The sequence below is a fragment of the Aotus nancymaae genome, unplaced genomic scaffold, assembly GCF_030222135.1.
Source record: "Aotus nancymaae isolate 86718 unplaced genomic scaffold, 86718_ANA_hifiasm-v0.15.2.pri h1tg000057l, whole genome shotgun sequence".
Classification (NCBI taxonomy): domain Eukaryota; kingdom Metazoa; phylum Chordata; class Mammalia; order Primates; family Aotidae; genus Aotus; species Aotus nancymaae.
In genome coordinates, this window is record NW_026988471.1 from 35,525,000 (window position 1) to 35,542,007 (window position 17,008).

The following is a 17,008-nucleotide window of genomic DNA, read 5'->3' on the forward strand; positions in this document are numbered from 1 at the left end:
TGATTATCTTGTATCCTGTAACTACCAGCATATAATTGAGTCATTTCATAAAACTTGCCAAAACGCAGAAAAGAATGAAGCAAAACAAAACAAAACAAAAAATAGCATTAATATGTAGGAAAAAAGTAAGTATTTTCAATTCAAAAGTGAGAGCCTAGCAGAATAAGTTTGGGAGTGTTTGCACAGTTTTCCTTCTCTGTGCTATTCAGTCCAGCTGTTCACTAGCTTTTGAAAAAGAAAGAAAAAATTTAATTGCCCCTGCTGAAGTCATTCTTAAAACATATCTTTTACTTTCCATTTTTATCTAAGTGGTCCTTTTCTACTTTTTAAAATGTTAAATTGTAGAATTTGCTTACTGAAAATGTGTGCTTTAGGCTACAAAAGAATATTTAGAAATCCTTAACAAAAAAAAAAAGCAAGTGGGAGTGGAAATTTGAAAGAGGACCGCCTAATTCAGCACTAAAACCAGGGTGAGAAGCAGTGTGTGTGAGAGTGTGTGTGTGTGTGTATGTGTGTGTGGTGTGTAAAATGTGTTTTTCAAAGTACCAAGAGGTCGATGAGACTGATTAGCTCCTCTGAGAAGAAGAGAAAAGGTTCTCGGACCTCTTCTTGTTTCTTCCTTAGAATAATTTGGATGGGATTTGTGATAAAGAAAAGCCTAAGGGAAAAAGGATATTCATTCTGTGTGGTGGAAAATTTTTGAAAAAAAAAATTGCTTTCTTCAAACAAGGTATGTCCGATGAATCGTTAAGCTGTGTATATAATTACTTTCCATTCATTATTATTGAAATGTATTTGTCTTTAAGAAATTACAGTACAAATCTTGACCAAGTAAGCAGCCTATAGAAATTTTAGTTTCCAGAGTTGAGATGAGAGTGGGTGGTAGTTGGCATCCTTGTAAACAACTAGTAATATACATATATATTTATTAATTATACATAAACTGCATTGATATTATTATTATAACAAGATATTTTACTGTTTCTTTAAACCTATTTAATTATGGTTAAAAATAAGTTGAAAAGTATGACATTTGTGTAGAACTTTAAAGTAATTTAAGTCTCTATTATCTTTTTTTTAAAACTTTGCTTGGAAATGTGGACTATAATAGCAATATAGCTAATTGCTTATAAAGATGTGTAAATATTTCATATCTCATAGCAGCATGAGAAATGGGCACATTGGTGCTAACTTAAAAGAGAAACTATTTCGTGTGGATCTCTACTTCTCTCTATTCAGACAGATTTCAGTGGAATGTGGCTACATGTGCAATTCTGTGTCTTGTTTACACTTAAAGTGTTTTCTTAGGCTGAATGCTTCTGTTACTGATAAGCCCGAGAAGGGGCTGGCATTGTTAAGTCTACCGTTGTAGCTCGGCTTTTCACAGGAAGACAGGATATGAAATCTCTTTTAAGTGTGATTTGTGTCCAACTAGTATAAACATGAAATAAACGCCTCAAGCACAGGTTAAAGAGAGAGGATCAGACTGAATAATTAGACATGATAGTTTGCTCCGAACAACCCACAGCATCTTTGCCATTCCAAAATCAAGAGTGGAATTCAAAATTTTCTTTGGACGTATTGTAAAAATAAAACTGAGCATTCTTGGCCGTGGTGGTTGCTCAAAATTGCGTGTGCTAAGAAAACAGTATTTTGCCATTACGTTGTGTTGCAATAAATTTGGAAGTTTTGGTGGTAAAGTTCTGAGGTTGTTTTTCCCTTGGTCTCTTAAAAGATGAAAACACCCTGCAGCAAAGCAGGATCAAACACTGTTTGTTTGTGTATTTCTCTCTGTGTGTGTTAGCTGCAAGTGGTAGCCAGTGCTCGTAGGAAAGCTGGAAGTACTATCTTTTATTTATTGAGTTAAAATACCCTCTTTTGTTAAAAAGCTTTAGACAAAGAGTTACAAGATTGCAAGAACTTGCATTTTTTATTACAACATGCTGGTTTTCCAGACTAAGCTTCATTTAAATATATCATATGTCTCACCACTAAAAAAAAAAAAAATGCCTTAGGAAGATTGGAGATGCTTAATATCTATCCTGAAAGTGTTTACTTCATGAATATTGTTTAGAAGATTTAACTGTCTTTTCCACCAACTTACTGATCACATGAAGAATAGTTTCTTTCAGAGAAAATACATGAGGTTTGAGAATGGTTTATGAATAGCATCATGAGAACAAAAATGTTTGTGCTGTTCTCAGCTGTGATTCCTGTAGGACACGTTGAATACAGGAAAGCAGTATAGTTCAATGCATGTGCCAAGCAAGGAGTCTTAAATTATAGTAACAGCTCTGCCACTACCTAGCTATTACCTTGGAAAAGGTATGTAAGATTTCTTGACTTTTGTTTCCCTCTTTAAAAAACAGAAATAGCAATGCCTGTACACCCTCCAAGGTCAGTAGTGATTCTTAGCTCCAAAGGAGTTTTGAAATGTCAACACTTCTATAGCAATTTAATCTTGGTCAGGTGCAGTGGCTCACGCCTGTAATCCCAGCACTTTGGGAGGCGGAGGTCAGGAGTTCAAGAAGAGTCTGGCCAATATGGTGAAACCCCATTTCTACTAAAAATATAAAAATTAGCCAGGCATGGTGGCAGGCGCCTGTAATCCCAGCTACTCAGGAGGCTGAGGCGGGAGAATCACTTGAACCTGGGAGGCAGAGGTTGCAGTGGGCCAAGATCATGCCACTGCACTCCAGCCTGGGCAACAAAGTGAGACTCAGTCTCAAAAAAAAAAAAGAAAAGAAATGTAAAATTTTCCCCCTACATATCAAACAAAAAGATTACTTTAGAAAGCATTTATATGATAAAAACTTCACGGCCTCCCACATGTTCCCACGATGCTGTGCCCACATGTGCAACTTCCCCTGTCCTTGCTCTCACTTGGAGGTGTGAGCCAAGTGTCAGCAGCAGTGGGTACAAGACAGAGCACATGGGTCTGTCTGTCAGTAAAAGGGCGTTTAGCTGTGGGGCTTTGGAGAGGTTACTCAACATCTCTGCATCTCTATTTCATCACATACAAAATGAAGAAGTTAAGCAAGATAGTCTCTAAATTTCCCTCTCAATCCTATGGTTCTATGCACTGGGAGCTTTCCAATGTCAAAATACGGCCAGGACAATTTCACTGTTGCAACTCTCTGTACATTGCTAAATGATGAAGTATCGAAACAGGGCTATAAAACTTATGGTATGTCTTAAATATGTATGTTTACATAACCAGAGACTTTAATGTATACAAAAATGAAATTTAACATAATTATATTCTTCACAAGACAATTACAGGAGATTATACATATACACATACATATACATAGTGTACTGGAGACAGTGGGTCCAAGTTGTATGAAAGACTTTTTCAGTTCTCTGCTGTATTTCTGTGACTGTCAGTATAACCCCATGTGGAAAGAATGTCAAATGCTTTAATTTAAAGCCTTACATGTGAGGTCAAGGCAAAAATGTCCCTTCCTGCGCTCTGGGTCCTATGGGTGTTAGGCAGGAAGCTCTGCTACTTTTTAAATGTGTTAATGTTGGCAAGTTACTTGGCCTCAGTTTTCTCATCTATAAAAGGGGTCTATTATGGCTGTCTACCTACCCCACAGAGCTGTGGCAAAGAGGTTTGATCCGTGCCTGGCACATTGCCAGCACCCAAATGTTAGTAAATTGTTTTTTATTATATGTGACTAGAATAAAGAAACCAGATAAGCTCTGAAACAAATCATTTGTAATAATCTTCAAACTTTGACACATTGGCTCACTGGATACATTCAGCAAATAGATGCATGGAATTATGTGATATTAATATAATCATTAGAAACTAATTGCCATCTCTTTATCCAGGGGACCTGAGCTTGTCAACCAATAAATACTAAATGAGAGAGGCAACTTCTGTGATGGTTGTAATCTGAGAAAGCTCAAAAGCCCTCCCTCTCACTGCCTTAAAATATTTCTCCCTGTGGTTTGCAGAAGACAGTGAAATTCCTGGCCCTCAAATACACAGTATTTTGCAACATGGTGGTGTTGATGGTGGTGGTGGCGTTAAAATGATTAACCATCACCCCAACAACAACAACAATAATAGGCCAGGTGTGGTGGCTCATACCTGGGATCCCAACACTTTGCGTAGCTGAGGCAGGAGGATTGCTTGAGGCCAGGAGTTTGAGACCAGCCTAGGAAACATAATGAGACCTTGTCCCTACTAAAACCAAAAACATTAGCCAGGCACAACTGTGCTCACCTATAATCCAAGCTATTAAGGAGGCTGAGGCAGGAAGATCACTTGCCACTGCACTCCAGCCTGGGCAACAAGCAAGACCCTATCTCAATTAAATAATAATAATAATAACTGCTAACATTTACAGAGCTATTCTTATGTGCCACCCACTGTTCCAGACCTTTTCATATATTAAGTCATTTAATCCTAACAGCAAACCTATGCGGTGGGTTCTTACTATCACCATTACACAGATGAAAAAAACTAAGGCACTGATAAGCTAAGTAAGTTGTCTGAAGCCACACAGCTAGTAAGGGGTGGAGCTCAGCTTCAAATCCAAGAGGTCTACTTCCAAAGTCATACTCTTAATGTGCCAGGCAACAATTACACATGGTCCTGGTTTTTCTGTGACAGTACCAAATTAGTCTTTGCCATCCCTGAAAACATAGTTCTCAAGCCAAGTCAAAGTTCTTAAAAAAAAAAAAAAAAAAGCGTTCCTCCTTGCAGGTAGAGACACCTTAGTAATAATAAGGGAGAGGAATGGAGGCAAGAAACTCACAGGGGAAGGTCTGCCAGGTGAGGAGCGCTTTTATTTCTGTCATTCTTAGATAATCTCCTGGATACCTCTTGGATAAGAATCGCTTTCTGGGTGGATGGGGAAAAATTGCTTTTCTTTCTTTCTTTCTTTCTTTCTTTCTTTCTTTTTTTTTTTTTGGTGATGTGACTCAGATGAAGAATCGCTTTTTGGGTAGCTGACTCAGGGGAGTCAGGGGGTGCAAGAGGAGGGAAGGCTGAGGAGGAGACTGTCATGAAGCCCTCTGTAGCCTGCCTCCAAAACGTCTCCTTTATCTTCATTGGAAGGTTAACCCGGCAGCTTGCTGCAGAAAGAATCACGTTGCCTTATGACTCAAACTACTTCAGAAAATCACTTTCTCTGATAAGGGTCTCTACATTGACAACACTGTAATGAAAATTTCTCAAATTCTTTCCTTCAGTTGGAGAAAGGATAAACTTCTGTGTGGAGGTGTGGTAAAATCCATAAACATCGCCCTTCAGGCTATAGTGAGAAGGCATTCTGTTTCTACATTCTTTCTTCTCTTATTCAGAAAGAAAAAATATATACCTATGCCCTCGGGGAAGCCCTATCTGTAGTTTCCAAGGGATCAGGTCACTGGCATCTTAATGCTAAGTGAATTCCCTCCACCGGGCTTCTTTGTATTTCAGACAGAGAAAACATGCTTTGGATATAAAGGTGCAAGTTAACGTGCCCAGACCGGCCATATTTACACAACATAGTGAGTCAATCTGCACTCCAAAACTCAAAAAGAATTTAGGGAAGAGAGAACGTTCAACAACAGAAAGAGCAAATATTTACTGGGCCATCTCCATGTGCCATTCCCAATCCCACGTGCTTGAGAAGAAGAGTGAACAAAATCCATTTTCCTAATGGGGGGGGCACATAACGCCCAGTGGTGATAAGGGGCTGTGAAAAACACAAGTAGCAAAGTAGGATGCAGAGAGCAGTGAGGAGGAGGATTTGCACTGCATGATTTGGTGAATGTTTTTGTTTGTTTTTGTTTGTTTTTTGAAATGAAATCCCGCTCTGTCACCCAGGCTGGAGTGCAGTGGCATGATCTCGGCTCACTGCAACCTCCGCCTCCTGGGTTCATGCTATTCTCCTATCTCAGCCTCCCAAGTAGCTGGGATTGCAGGCACGTGCCATCACGCCCAGCTAATTTTTTGTATTTTTAGTAGAGATGGGTTTTCACCGTGTTAGCCAGGATGGTCTCGACCTCCTGACCTCGTGATCTGTCCACCTCGGCTTCCCAAAATGCTGGGATTACAGGCGTGAGCCACAGCGCCCGGCAGATTTGGTGAATGTTAAACAGAAATGAAGGAAGCCAGGATGCAATCTATGTGGGTCCCTCAGGGAAGAGCAGTCCAGGCAGAGGGAAAAGCAAATGCAACAGCCCTGAGTGGAACCCTGCTTGGGAGCCCAGTGTGTCTGCAGCAGGCTGAAGGAGCAAGAAAGGAGAGCCCAAAGGTGTCTTTGGACAAGCAGATACAGAGGGCGCCATTCTAACATGCTCAGTTTCCCGACCGCCTACTGCTCACTCACACACTGTTTAGGGGGCAGTTCTTGCCTCTGCTCTGGATGAAATCTGTCAGGCCATGCTCAGAGGTTTTTTTTTTATATATTAAAAAAAGATCTTGCTCACATTCCACTCCCAAACAATCTCAGTTCAGTCATTAACATGTACATAATACTAGGTAATCCTTAAAAATATAAAAATGATATTCAAAGTTTCAAGTCTCATCCCCTACATCCAGGCTTGCTTTCTGCAATGGAAAAGGGGCGTGAATGAAATTTCTTGCCCTGCCTCTCGCCTTTACCTCTCTTCCCCCTGGGCACTAATGGTAGTCTCTTCATGTCCAGAGTTGAAGTGGGTGCAGGGAGGACAGGTGAGAGGCAGGGACAGGTCTCACTAGTTGGTACTGTCGTGAGCCAGCATCCAGGTTCCCTGAGCTTTGCAGGGGTTTATAACTCCTTCTTGTTCCCATAGGGCATGTGTATGGTGCTGTGAAGATGCCCTTCCCTACAGCATTGGGGAACCTCACCTATAGTTCCCTAGATGTTGTGGAATAAATCTGTTCTGGCTGGAAGTTTACAACTCCTCCCTCAGCCCTTGGGCAACTGGTAAGCTCTGTCTGGCTGCTTTCTGCGTAGGCTCCTCAGCCCTCCACACACCTGACTCAGGCCAGAGCTAAAATAACCTCAGGCTGACTCTGTCACATAGGGAGTCCTGACTGCCACAAGCTCTTCCCCTCTCCTGTAGATGACTTACTCATGAGAGACACCAGTCCATGGAGGCATACATCAGCCCCAGAGACACAACTACTCAGCCACTTCAAATTGGGTTACTTGGGTATCCAAGCTGGCTTTTCAAAGGAGGTGACTGAGAACCAAGATCCCTGGCTAAGGACCTCTCTATGCAAGAGGTCGTAGAAGCCGAGAGAGGCAGTCGGAGATCAGAGACCGAAAATTTCTCTCTTTTTATTTAAAAACAGTCTCTCTCTGTCACCAGGCTGAAGTGCAGTGGCGCAATCTCAGCTCACTGCAACCTCCGCCTCCTGGGTTCAAGCAATTCTCCTGCCTCAGTCTCTCGAGTAGCTGGGACTATAGGCATGTACCACTGCGCCCAGTTAATTTTTGTATTTTCAGTAGAGACGAGGTTTCACCATGTTGGCCAGGATGGTCTCAATATCTTGACCTCGTGATGTGCCCATCTCAGCCTCCCAAAGTGCTGGGATTACAGGCATGAGCCACTGCACTCTGCCAAAAATTTCTTAAAGACAAGTTGTAGGCATTTTCCCTCCTCTTCTCCCTACCTAGATGTGGAAGAGGAGCAGGTGGCTCCCCTACTCCCACCCCACTTCAGGTGATAGTGAAAGGAGCTTCAAAGAGACTATTTTAGAACATGGAAGTGGTCGGCACCTATTGCCTTGAGGTCTCAACCAAAACTAAGACAAAAGGATCATCTTATTTTAACATCCCATTACACAGTCAATGACAATACACTCAAATGTTTACTTAGATGGGTGTGTTATGCCTGGTTACACTTAAAAATATGCCTGGTGCTTCATTTTACCGTAAATAACATTTGTGTGTGTGAGAGAGTTGTGAGTTCAGGCTCAAATATGACTCTTGAAAAATCTCTTAACCTTTTAACTAAGACCTCTTTATTATACGAGGTATGTACTTTACAGTGTGTGCTTTAACAATTGTCAACCAAGTATTTCAAAAAGCGTGGGATATCTGCATCAAGGTAAAAGGAAGATAAAACCATCTGATACAGTGGGAAAATTAGATGTTGAATGAAGTGTTTCAGGTTTGGGATAGAATTCTGGTTCTGCTATATATTTATTCTATAAGCTTGGGCAGTTTTTTTGTTGTAGTTTTTTTTTTTTTAAGACAGAGTCCTGCTCTGTCACCACGTTGGAGTGCAGTGGCATGATCTCGGCTCACTGCAACCTCTGCCTCCCAGATTCAAGCGATTCTCCTGCCTAAGCCTCTGGAGTAGCTGGGATTACAGGCACGCGCCACCAGGCCCAGCTAATTTTTGTATTTTTAGTAGAGATGGGGTTTCACCATGTTGCCCAGGCTGGTCTTGAACACCTGACCTCAGGTGATCCACCCACCTCGGCCTCCTAAAGTGCTAGGATTACAGGCATGAGCCACTGCACCTGGCCAGCTTGGGCAGTTTACTAAAGTTCTTTAAGTCTCAATTTCCTGCTTTAATGAATGGGCACAATAGTCCTTACCTGACAGGATCACCATGACAGTTAAGTAAGATCACCTGTGTGCCGTGTGCAGCATATAGTAGACATTTAGTCAATGATAGTTATTATTATGCACATGAACTCTACACTTCTAAAACTTCCCAGGAAGAAGAGCAAAGGGATCAATCCCATCTCATTTAACAGGCCTCTATATATCTAGGCCAAAATAGTCAGGGGGCCATGCAGGAGGGTCTGAGGGTACCTTCAGAGCTGGGGGTGGTACCAGGAAGGCCTCTGAAGTAGGACAGTTGGTGGCTGCCTTTGGAGAGCTGGGTCTCCTGCTTCTAAATGACTGTTTCTACTGGTCCCTGGAAATTCCTGAGGCTTAATCCTCCACAGCCCTCCATTCCTGAGCCACAGACACTGTCCTCCACACCCTCCATTTTACCCAGGTCTGTGGTTGCCGGGATTCGAGAATGTGCTTCACCCACAGCCCCATGCCTGCCTCCCAAACCCTGACATCTGAGAGGAACCCATTCTCTATTGAGCAGCAGAAGGGAGGGCGTGGATCTTGCAGGCACACCCTCACTGCCTTCCTATCTCAGCTGGAAAATTTTGCCGGACCTGAGAATGTTTTGCTGTGCTTCAGAATTGAGGGCAGACCAAAAAGCACAGTGTGTTCAGACTAGTCCAGGCTCTAGGGATCAAGTTGAGCAGAACCAAACACCCAGCTCCAAATTCACAGTAGACGGCCCCTTGGCAACCACAAACCTCAAAGCCCAAGGGGGAGAACTGGGAGGAGGCAAGGCTAATCCACAGTGTCAAACACATTAGGCAAAGAGGTTTGTGATGAGAGAAACTCATCTTCCAAAGCTTCATGACAATCCTTAAACCACCCATGGTTTCCAGGGTAACTAAGAGGAGCAATCAGGGCCCACCTCGTCTTTTTGAGGTCCTGGCCCCTTTCCTTTAGATTTACTGATCTTCGTGCCCCTTTCCATTACACAAGATAAATAACTCTTGGAAGGGGTTCTTTAGAGCTCATTTGGGGCATGCCAGCAAACTAGTATTTTTTCCCACTGGCAATATAAGATCTAAACTACCACTTCAGAAATGTAATTACTGTTTGCAGTCTCTCTAGAAATCACCATTGGTAGAAGCCTTTGTGGATGTGGTAAGCATTACCATATGTCAGGTTCCTAACAGAGTACAAAATAACGATCTGAAACACACAACCAAAAAAAGCTTTCCCTTTTTGGTATTCCTACATGCAGAAACATGCCACATGGATCAATGAACTTAATGGCATAGGCATATGTCAGTTGTATACATGGATGAGATCTTCAACCCACCCAACTGCCCATGAGGAAACATCTTTGCTTTAGGATTTTCTCTGACTATTGGTGGTGAAAGGAGATCCTGGAGAAGGGGATACATATTCTAGTCATCACAGAAGTACATAGAATTTTTTTTTTTTTTTTTTTGAGACAGAGTCTTGCTGTGTTGCCCAGGATGGAGGGCAGTGGTGTGATCTCAGCTCACTGCAACCTCTGCCTCCTGGGTTCAGGCAATTCCCCTGCCTCAGCCTCTTGAGTAGCTGGGACTGTAGACACCCACCACCACCATCCCTGGCTAATTTTTTGTATTTTAGTAGAGACAGGGTTTCACTATGTTGGCCAGGATGGTCTCAATCTCCTGACCTCGTGATCTACCCTCCTCGGCCTCCCAAACTGCTGGGATTACAGGTGTGAGCCACCGCACCCAGCCAGTACATAGAATTTTTATGGGAAGTTCCTAGAAATTGGAATCCCAGTAAGCATAACGTTCTCATAAATACATCGAGAAATAAACATTCTCATAAATCAGTTTCTCAGCCCTGGCACTACTGACCTGTGGGGCTGAGCACTTCTTTGTTGTTGAGGCTGTCCTGGGCATTGCAGGATGGTCAGCAGTGTCTCTACTCTGGCCTGTACCCGCTAGATGCCAGCAGCATCCTGCTGTCCCGTCAAAGTTGTGACAACCCCAAAAGTCTTCAAACGAAACACGGTTATAGGTCTCTTGCGGGACCAAATCACCTCTGTGAACTACTGTCATAAATTATGAGGAAACTCTAATTCTGACAGCATGGTTTCAAGGTCGCTCACCTCCATTTTTTTTTTTCCTGAGCATCCCAGACTTTCTCAGTGGCTGCAACAGCTCATGGGATTTCTTGCCACCCTTCTTTCCAGAGCTTGGCTTCAGGGTTGGGGATAGCCTCTCTGGGGACCCTCTGCTTTGATGCTACCAAAAGACAAGCACATATGTCCTTTTCATTTTAAGTGTTTTCATTTTACTCCTAATGATTTCAGGGAAACAAGACATAACTAGAGCAATAAATATGAAAAGGGTTTTAATCAAAGCTGCAGGAAACAGAAACCAACTTAAACTGACTTAAGTCAAAGACCTAAAAACATCAATGTCACGCACAGGAGTCAGAGTCCAGCTGGACCTCCTTCAGCCTGGAAATGGGACCTGGAAAGTGGCCAGAAATGAAGGGATCTGCTCCCCCACTTCTCCGAGGGCCACATACTTGTCCCCTCCATCTCTCTCTGCCCTCCTCTTATACATCTTATCCAGGGCCCCACATGGCCTGCAGCTTGCCACTCACAGCTTCTAAAGCTTTCAGAATCCTGATTCCAAAATCCCAAGGGAGATCTTGATTGGCTTCAGTTATCTTTTTTTGCTAGATCATAAGCTTTTGACCAGCTGAGTCATTTACATTTCAGTGACTGTCATCTCTGCATCTGACAATAAAAATTGAGCTGCTTAAGTTGTAGATGTAACCAGGCTTTGGAAAGTGAAAAGTACTATGCAAATGATGAGTGGCATTTTTATTTGATTACAGTATTATATAAGAAATCATGGAATCATTTGAAACTTACAGTGACAACCATGTGAGAAGTTGGCATGGTAGAAATATTAAGTTGGAGATCTGGGCTGTGTGAGTTTGGCCAAGTCACTTCCCTTCTCTGAATTATGGGAATTATAATGTCCATTTCACCTCCTCAAGGGGCTCTTAGGTGGTTTAAGTGAGAAAACAGTTTAGTGAGAAAACCCTCTGCAGACTCTGGTATAAACCCCTATTATTATAGTCTTCTCTAGTTAAAATCAGTATATGAACGACCACTGTGAATTAGGTAGCAGTTAGGAGTAATCATTCAGCTGCTAGCCAAGTGAAAGGGAAACGTATTAGCTCACATAACAGACAGTCCAGAGGCAGGCCCAGCCCTCAGGCACAAGACAAATTATAGCTCTGACTCATTTCCCTGTGATTTGCCTAGCTTCCCTCCTCCCCTTGAATTAGCATTTTCCTCAGCTGGACTTTTCTCATGGTCACAAGTTGGCAGCCAGCAGACCCACAACAAACTGTTCCCTTGTTCATTTCTAACAAGAGAGGCACCCTCTCTCCAAAAACACAGGCTTTAAGTCCTTACATTCTGTCTGTTACAACTCAGGATATAACCCACCTAGACTAGTAACTAGTATGATCACCTGGCAAGTGCCTGGTGCTGATGGGCCCAAGCCTGGAGCTATCACCAGCAAGAGATGGGGGGGTCTAACCATCCTTGCCTTAGGCCCTGAATGGGGATCTGCCTGGGAGCTGTGGATGGACCTGCTTCCTTTCAGTGGTCGGGCTATCTGATTTCCTTTACCAAATTCAGATTCTGTTAGGAAGGAGGAAGATGGAAACAGATGCTCTGTGTAGGTCACCAACAGTGTCCATCCAGTCCACGTAGTCTGACTCAGAGCACATCTTCAATAACCTTGTGCATCCTTAGAAGCCAACATATTGAGAAAAGACAAAATTTCCCCTGCCTTCCATAACTATTTGGCTCACATTTTCTGCCAGAATTTCTTTAGGATAAAAAAAAAAAAAGTAGTAAATAAGAATTGGGAAGAGAAGAAAAGAAAGAAAAACTACTTTCCTCTCTGGCTCTCTCTCTCTCTTTCTCACAGAATCCTAGGGGATTGTAATGATGATCTCAAGATGGCCGCTAGTGTCATGGCAACAGGAAATGCAGTGTTTCAGGCCTCAGCCAGAGGAATACATCTCTATAAATGTTTATGTACAGATGAAGGCCACCATCACATTGTAAAGGACCTCCCCACCCCCCATCAAGAGCCAGCTTCCTTTTGCCATCCTCAACAGATCAACCCACATCCACTGACAAGTAGAGGAGGCTTTACATTCAGGCAGAGATGCAGAAAGCAAGGCTGCAGATGTGGCCTCTCCCCATTCAGAGATGTCTGTCCTCAAGGGATTTTTGGCATTTTGGAAACACAGTACAAGCCTCTTATAACTAGTAAATGTTTCCAGATGGATACTGGCTCTTTCTACCTCATGGACAAAGAGTATGGTTGGGTGCTCCCCCATGTAGCATTGTAGATCATACAAACACCAACATTACATAAATCCTGCATGTCCACTAGGGCAGATTTTTTTCCAAGCAAGTGGCTCAAGTAAGCTTCTAGGGGACTTATTAAAAATGATGAATGCAAAAATAATTTTTAAGCCTTCCATGTCTTCCTGTTGCCTAAAGGATCAATTCCACATTCTTTAGGGATGACATTCAAGGCTGACATGGCCCCATGATCCCTTTTGGACAGTCTGATTGCTCTCCCAGCCTGGCTGAGCAACTCCCAGTTCCTGAAGCTCCTCTGTCCCTGTGTCCTATCCTTTCCTGTTCACTCATTCATTGTTTTCCAACCTGCCAATTAAATAAATTCAAGCCCCTTCCAATCCCCACACCCCAGGCCTGTGTGCCCATCGGCCCTTTTCCCATCACTGCACCTCCAGTAGCAGAGGTTCTCAATGCTGTCTGCACAGTACAGTCACTTGGAAAGCTTTAAAACAATATCGGGCTAGGTGCAGTGGCTCATGCCTGTAATCCCAGCACTTTGAAAGGCTGAGGCAGACAGATCACCTGAGGTCAGAAGTTTCAGATCAGTCTGGCCAACATGGCAAAACCTCATCTGCACTAAAAATACAAAAATTAGCCAGGCATGGTAGCGGACGCCTGTAATCTCAGCTACTTGGGAGGCTGAGGCAGGAGAATTGCTTGAACCTGGGAGGTGGAGGCTGCAGTGAGCCAAGATCGCATCACTGCACTCCAGCCTGGGTGACAGAGCGAGATTCCATCTCAAACAAACAAATAAATAAATAAAACAATATAGATGCAACTCAGATCAATTAAATTAGAATGAAGATGGAGTAAGTGCACATACTATGAAACAGCTATGGCCAGGGGAGAAATGCAGAGCTTCTGGACTTGCAATGTCTGGTTTGAATCCAGCTCCTCTTCTTTCTAGCCTTGGAAAGTCCATAACCTCTGCATGTTTCCAATTCGTTACCTCTAAAATGAAGGCAAGAAATAGTCTCTACCTCATGGGGTTGTTGTGAAGATTAAATGAATTAATATATTACTGACACTTAGTATATGCTCAGTAAATGTTAGTAATGATGCCCAACTCCCACAAGAAGACTCAAAGTAACTTGATGCCAGGATCTGCATCTTGTTTCTCTCTGCCTGGCACATAGTACACACACTTTCTTTTGAATGATTAATGGATGCATGAAAGAAGATGAATTTTGGGTTTAGGAAATCAGGGTGACTGATATAGAAGAGGTAACTCAGGAGCTGAAGCTTGAAAGATGGATGGGTTTGTGGTAAGGGCTGGTAAAGTCGTCCAGATAGAACAATAATGTGAATGTGAGCCAAGGTACTGGCATGCAGAGTGTGGAGAAAAGACCAAAGCCCAGGTGTGCTGGAGTCAAAGGAGAGGATTACTCAGGAGAATTACAGTGCGATGGTGTTGAAAGGGAAGGCAGGCCATTTCATGAAGAGTTTGTAATGCCTCACTAAGGAATTTGAGCTTTATTCTGTAGAGAATGAGTGGACTAGGAAGAGAATTCTGAACAGATGAATGCACAGTCAGACCTGTGCTTTAGGAAGCTGATCATTTCCAACTGAAAGAAAGAGGGGCCTGGAGCAAGGAGCAAGAGTGAGTTAGGAGATTGCTGCAGCTTCCCATTTGATATCAACATTGTCTGCATATGTTAAGTCTTCCTAACAGACCACATATTAGGAAGCTTTGCGGACTCCATCTGGTTTATGTTAATTGAATCACTGCTACATTTGGTGGTGGAAGTGATAATGATAACAATACCTCTTAAGTGTCCCTTTCAATTTCAAGAATTTTTTCATTATTTTGTTTTTATATTTTACGAATATTGGATTTATTAACATATATGCACAGGGTAAAGATTTAAATAGAACAAAATGGTAAGACTCCTTCTCATCTCTGATCATCACCACTTGCCCAGTTTTTTTTCCCCTGACACAACCACTGTTATTGGGTCCTTTCACTCTCTAGGCATGAAGAATATATATATTTAAAGTACAGAGTCTGATAAGCTCTGGCATATGAATACTGTGAAATCACCACATCAAGATAATGAACATATCCATCCCCAAATTCTTCATGTGTTCCTTTGTCATCTTTTACTTCTGTTCTTATCTCTCCAGGACTCTCCACTCCCATTCCCCAGGCTCCTGGATACCACTGATGTGCTCTTTGATACTTCTAGATGGAATGTAATTATATGAATGTAAAATTGAACAGAACACACTCTTTTCTGTCTGGCTGCTTTCACTTAACATAATTATTTTGAGATTCAGTCACGTTTTAAGTATCAATAGTTCATTCGTTTTTATTGCTGAGTAGTATTCCATTGTATGGATAAACCACAATGTGTTTATCCATTTATCTGTTGATAGATTTTGCATCATTCCCAGTTTGGAGCTACGAGAAATAAAGCTGTTAAAAATGTACATGCAGAAGTCATTGTATGGACATATACTTTCATTCCTCTTGGGAAAATGCCTAGGAGTGGAATGGTTGCAATATATAGTGGGAATATAGTTAGCTTTTTAACTTTTCAAGATACTACCAAACTGTTTTCCAAAGTAGTTGTACCATTTTACATTCCCATTAGCAATTATTCCAGTCCTCCACATCCTCACCAACACTTCGTAGTATGAGTCTTTTTAATTTTAGTCTTTCTTTCTCCAAGTTGCTTTTGCATGCATTGTCACATTCAATTCCCAATGAACTTGCTTTAATCTTTACACTCCCTGGTCACTAGTGCTGTATATTATTAAGTGTCTTTTCCTGCTTCTTCTTGCTGTGGTCTTTGCTTTCCCTGTTTAGATTACTTTTCTCTTTCTTTGCCTTTTTACTCTTCCTCCACCTTTGGCAAAGTACATTCTTCTCATACACTTTTAACTGATGAGCAAATTGCCCCTTATCTGTAAATCTCAAGCATTTTGATGTAGAGATTTAAGAAAAGTTCATTTTGCTTTTTCAATCTTAACAAGGTGCAACCTGCAGATCATCTTATACACAAAGGGTAGAAAGAGGCGTACAGGATCAGAAGCCATGAACCTCAGGCTTGACTTTGGATATGTGACCTTGGATAGGTCACTTACCCACTGCAGACCTCAGTTTTCTTATCTTTAAAGTGGGAATTACGCATACTCCACATTTCACACAAGCTTACTGTGAAGAACAAGTTTGTATTTATTCATTTTTCTCAACAAACATATATTGTTGTGCCCACCACAAATACTATTCCAGGCTCAAGAAACCGAACAGTGAACAAAATAGACAACTCTAGCACATGACGTTGCTTTATTTAAAACACTGTGAAAAACTATATAAATAGAAAGCTATATTATTATTTATTACCAACTTGCTCTCTGCTAACTCTGGGCAGAAAGAGATCTTATTAAATTTTCTGTGCTAATCTACTTAAACTAATCTATACTCTTCCTTCACAACCAGGCTTCGTTTGCCTCAGCAGAACTACATATTTGGGATTCTTTGTTATATGTCATGGCACAATCCATAAATTTGTCAATCAGTGGTGAGAAAGAAGCTTCAAGTATTCTAAGACACTAGAATGATTCTGGTCAGCTTCCATTATTAAAAGGCCAACACTTGGGTGAGATCTTCCCAGGGATTACAGTATCTCCTGGATTCCCAGTGATTTTTATCCATTCATTCCAGCTTCTGAAGGTCATGTTCTAAAGTTGTAGAACAGATCTGAGAGCACTTTGCTCTGCTCTCCACCTTCCCTTTGGGTTTTTTGATTAACAATATCAATAATATCAATACTGCTCTATTAATTTTTATTGATATGTAATTCACATACCATAAAATACGCCATTTAAAGTGTATAATTCTGCTAGCCGTGGTGGCTCACACCTGTAATCCCAGCACTTTGGGAGGGTGAGGTGAATGGATCATGAGGTCAGAATCTCAAAACCAGTCTGTCCAAGATAATGAAACCCCATCTCTACTAAAAATACAAAAATTGGCCAGGTGTTGTGGCGGGCACCTGTAATCCCAGCTACTCAGGAGGCTGAGACAGAGAATTGCTTGAATCCACAATGCGAAGGTTGCAGTGAGCTGAGA

At 41.9% G+C, this 17,008-nt stretch overlaps 1 protein-coding gene across 4 annotated transcripts in view; it reads left to right on the forward strand.

Moving 5' to 3' along the window:
• Window positions 1-467: 467 nt before the first annotated feature.
• Window positions 468-17,008, forward strand: part of VIT (vitrin) — a 123,576-nt gene continuing 107,035 nt past the window's right edge. For all 4 annotated transcript variants that reach the window (XM_021674417.2, XM_064363995.1, XM_064363997.1 and 1 more), the window contains exon 1: window positions 468-730. The gene's annotated coding sequence lies outside the window, so the exon portion shown is untranslated. The remainder of the gene's footprint in view (window positions 731-17,008) is intronic.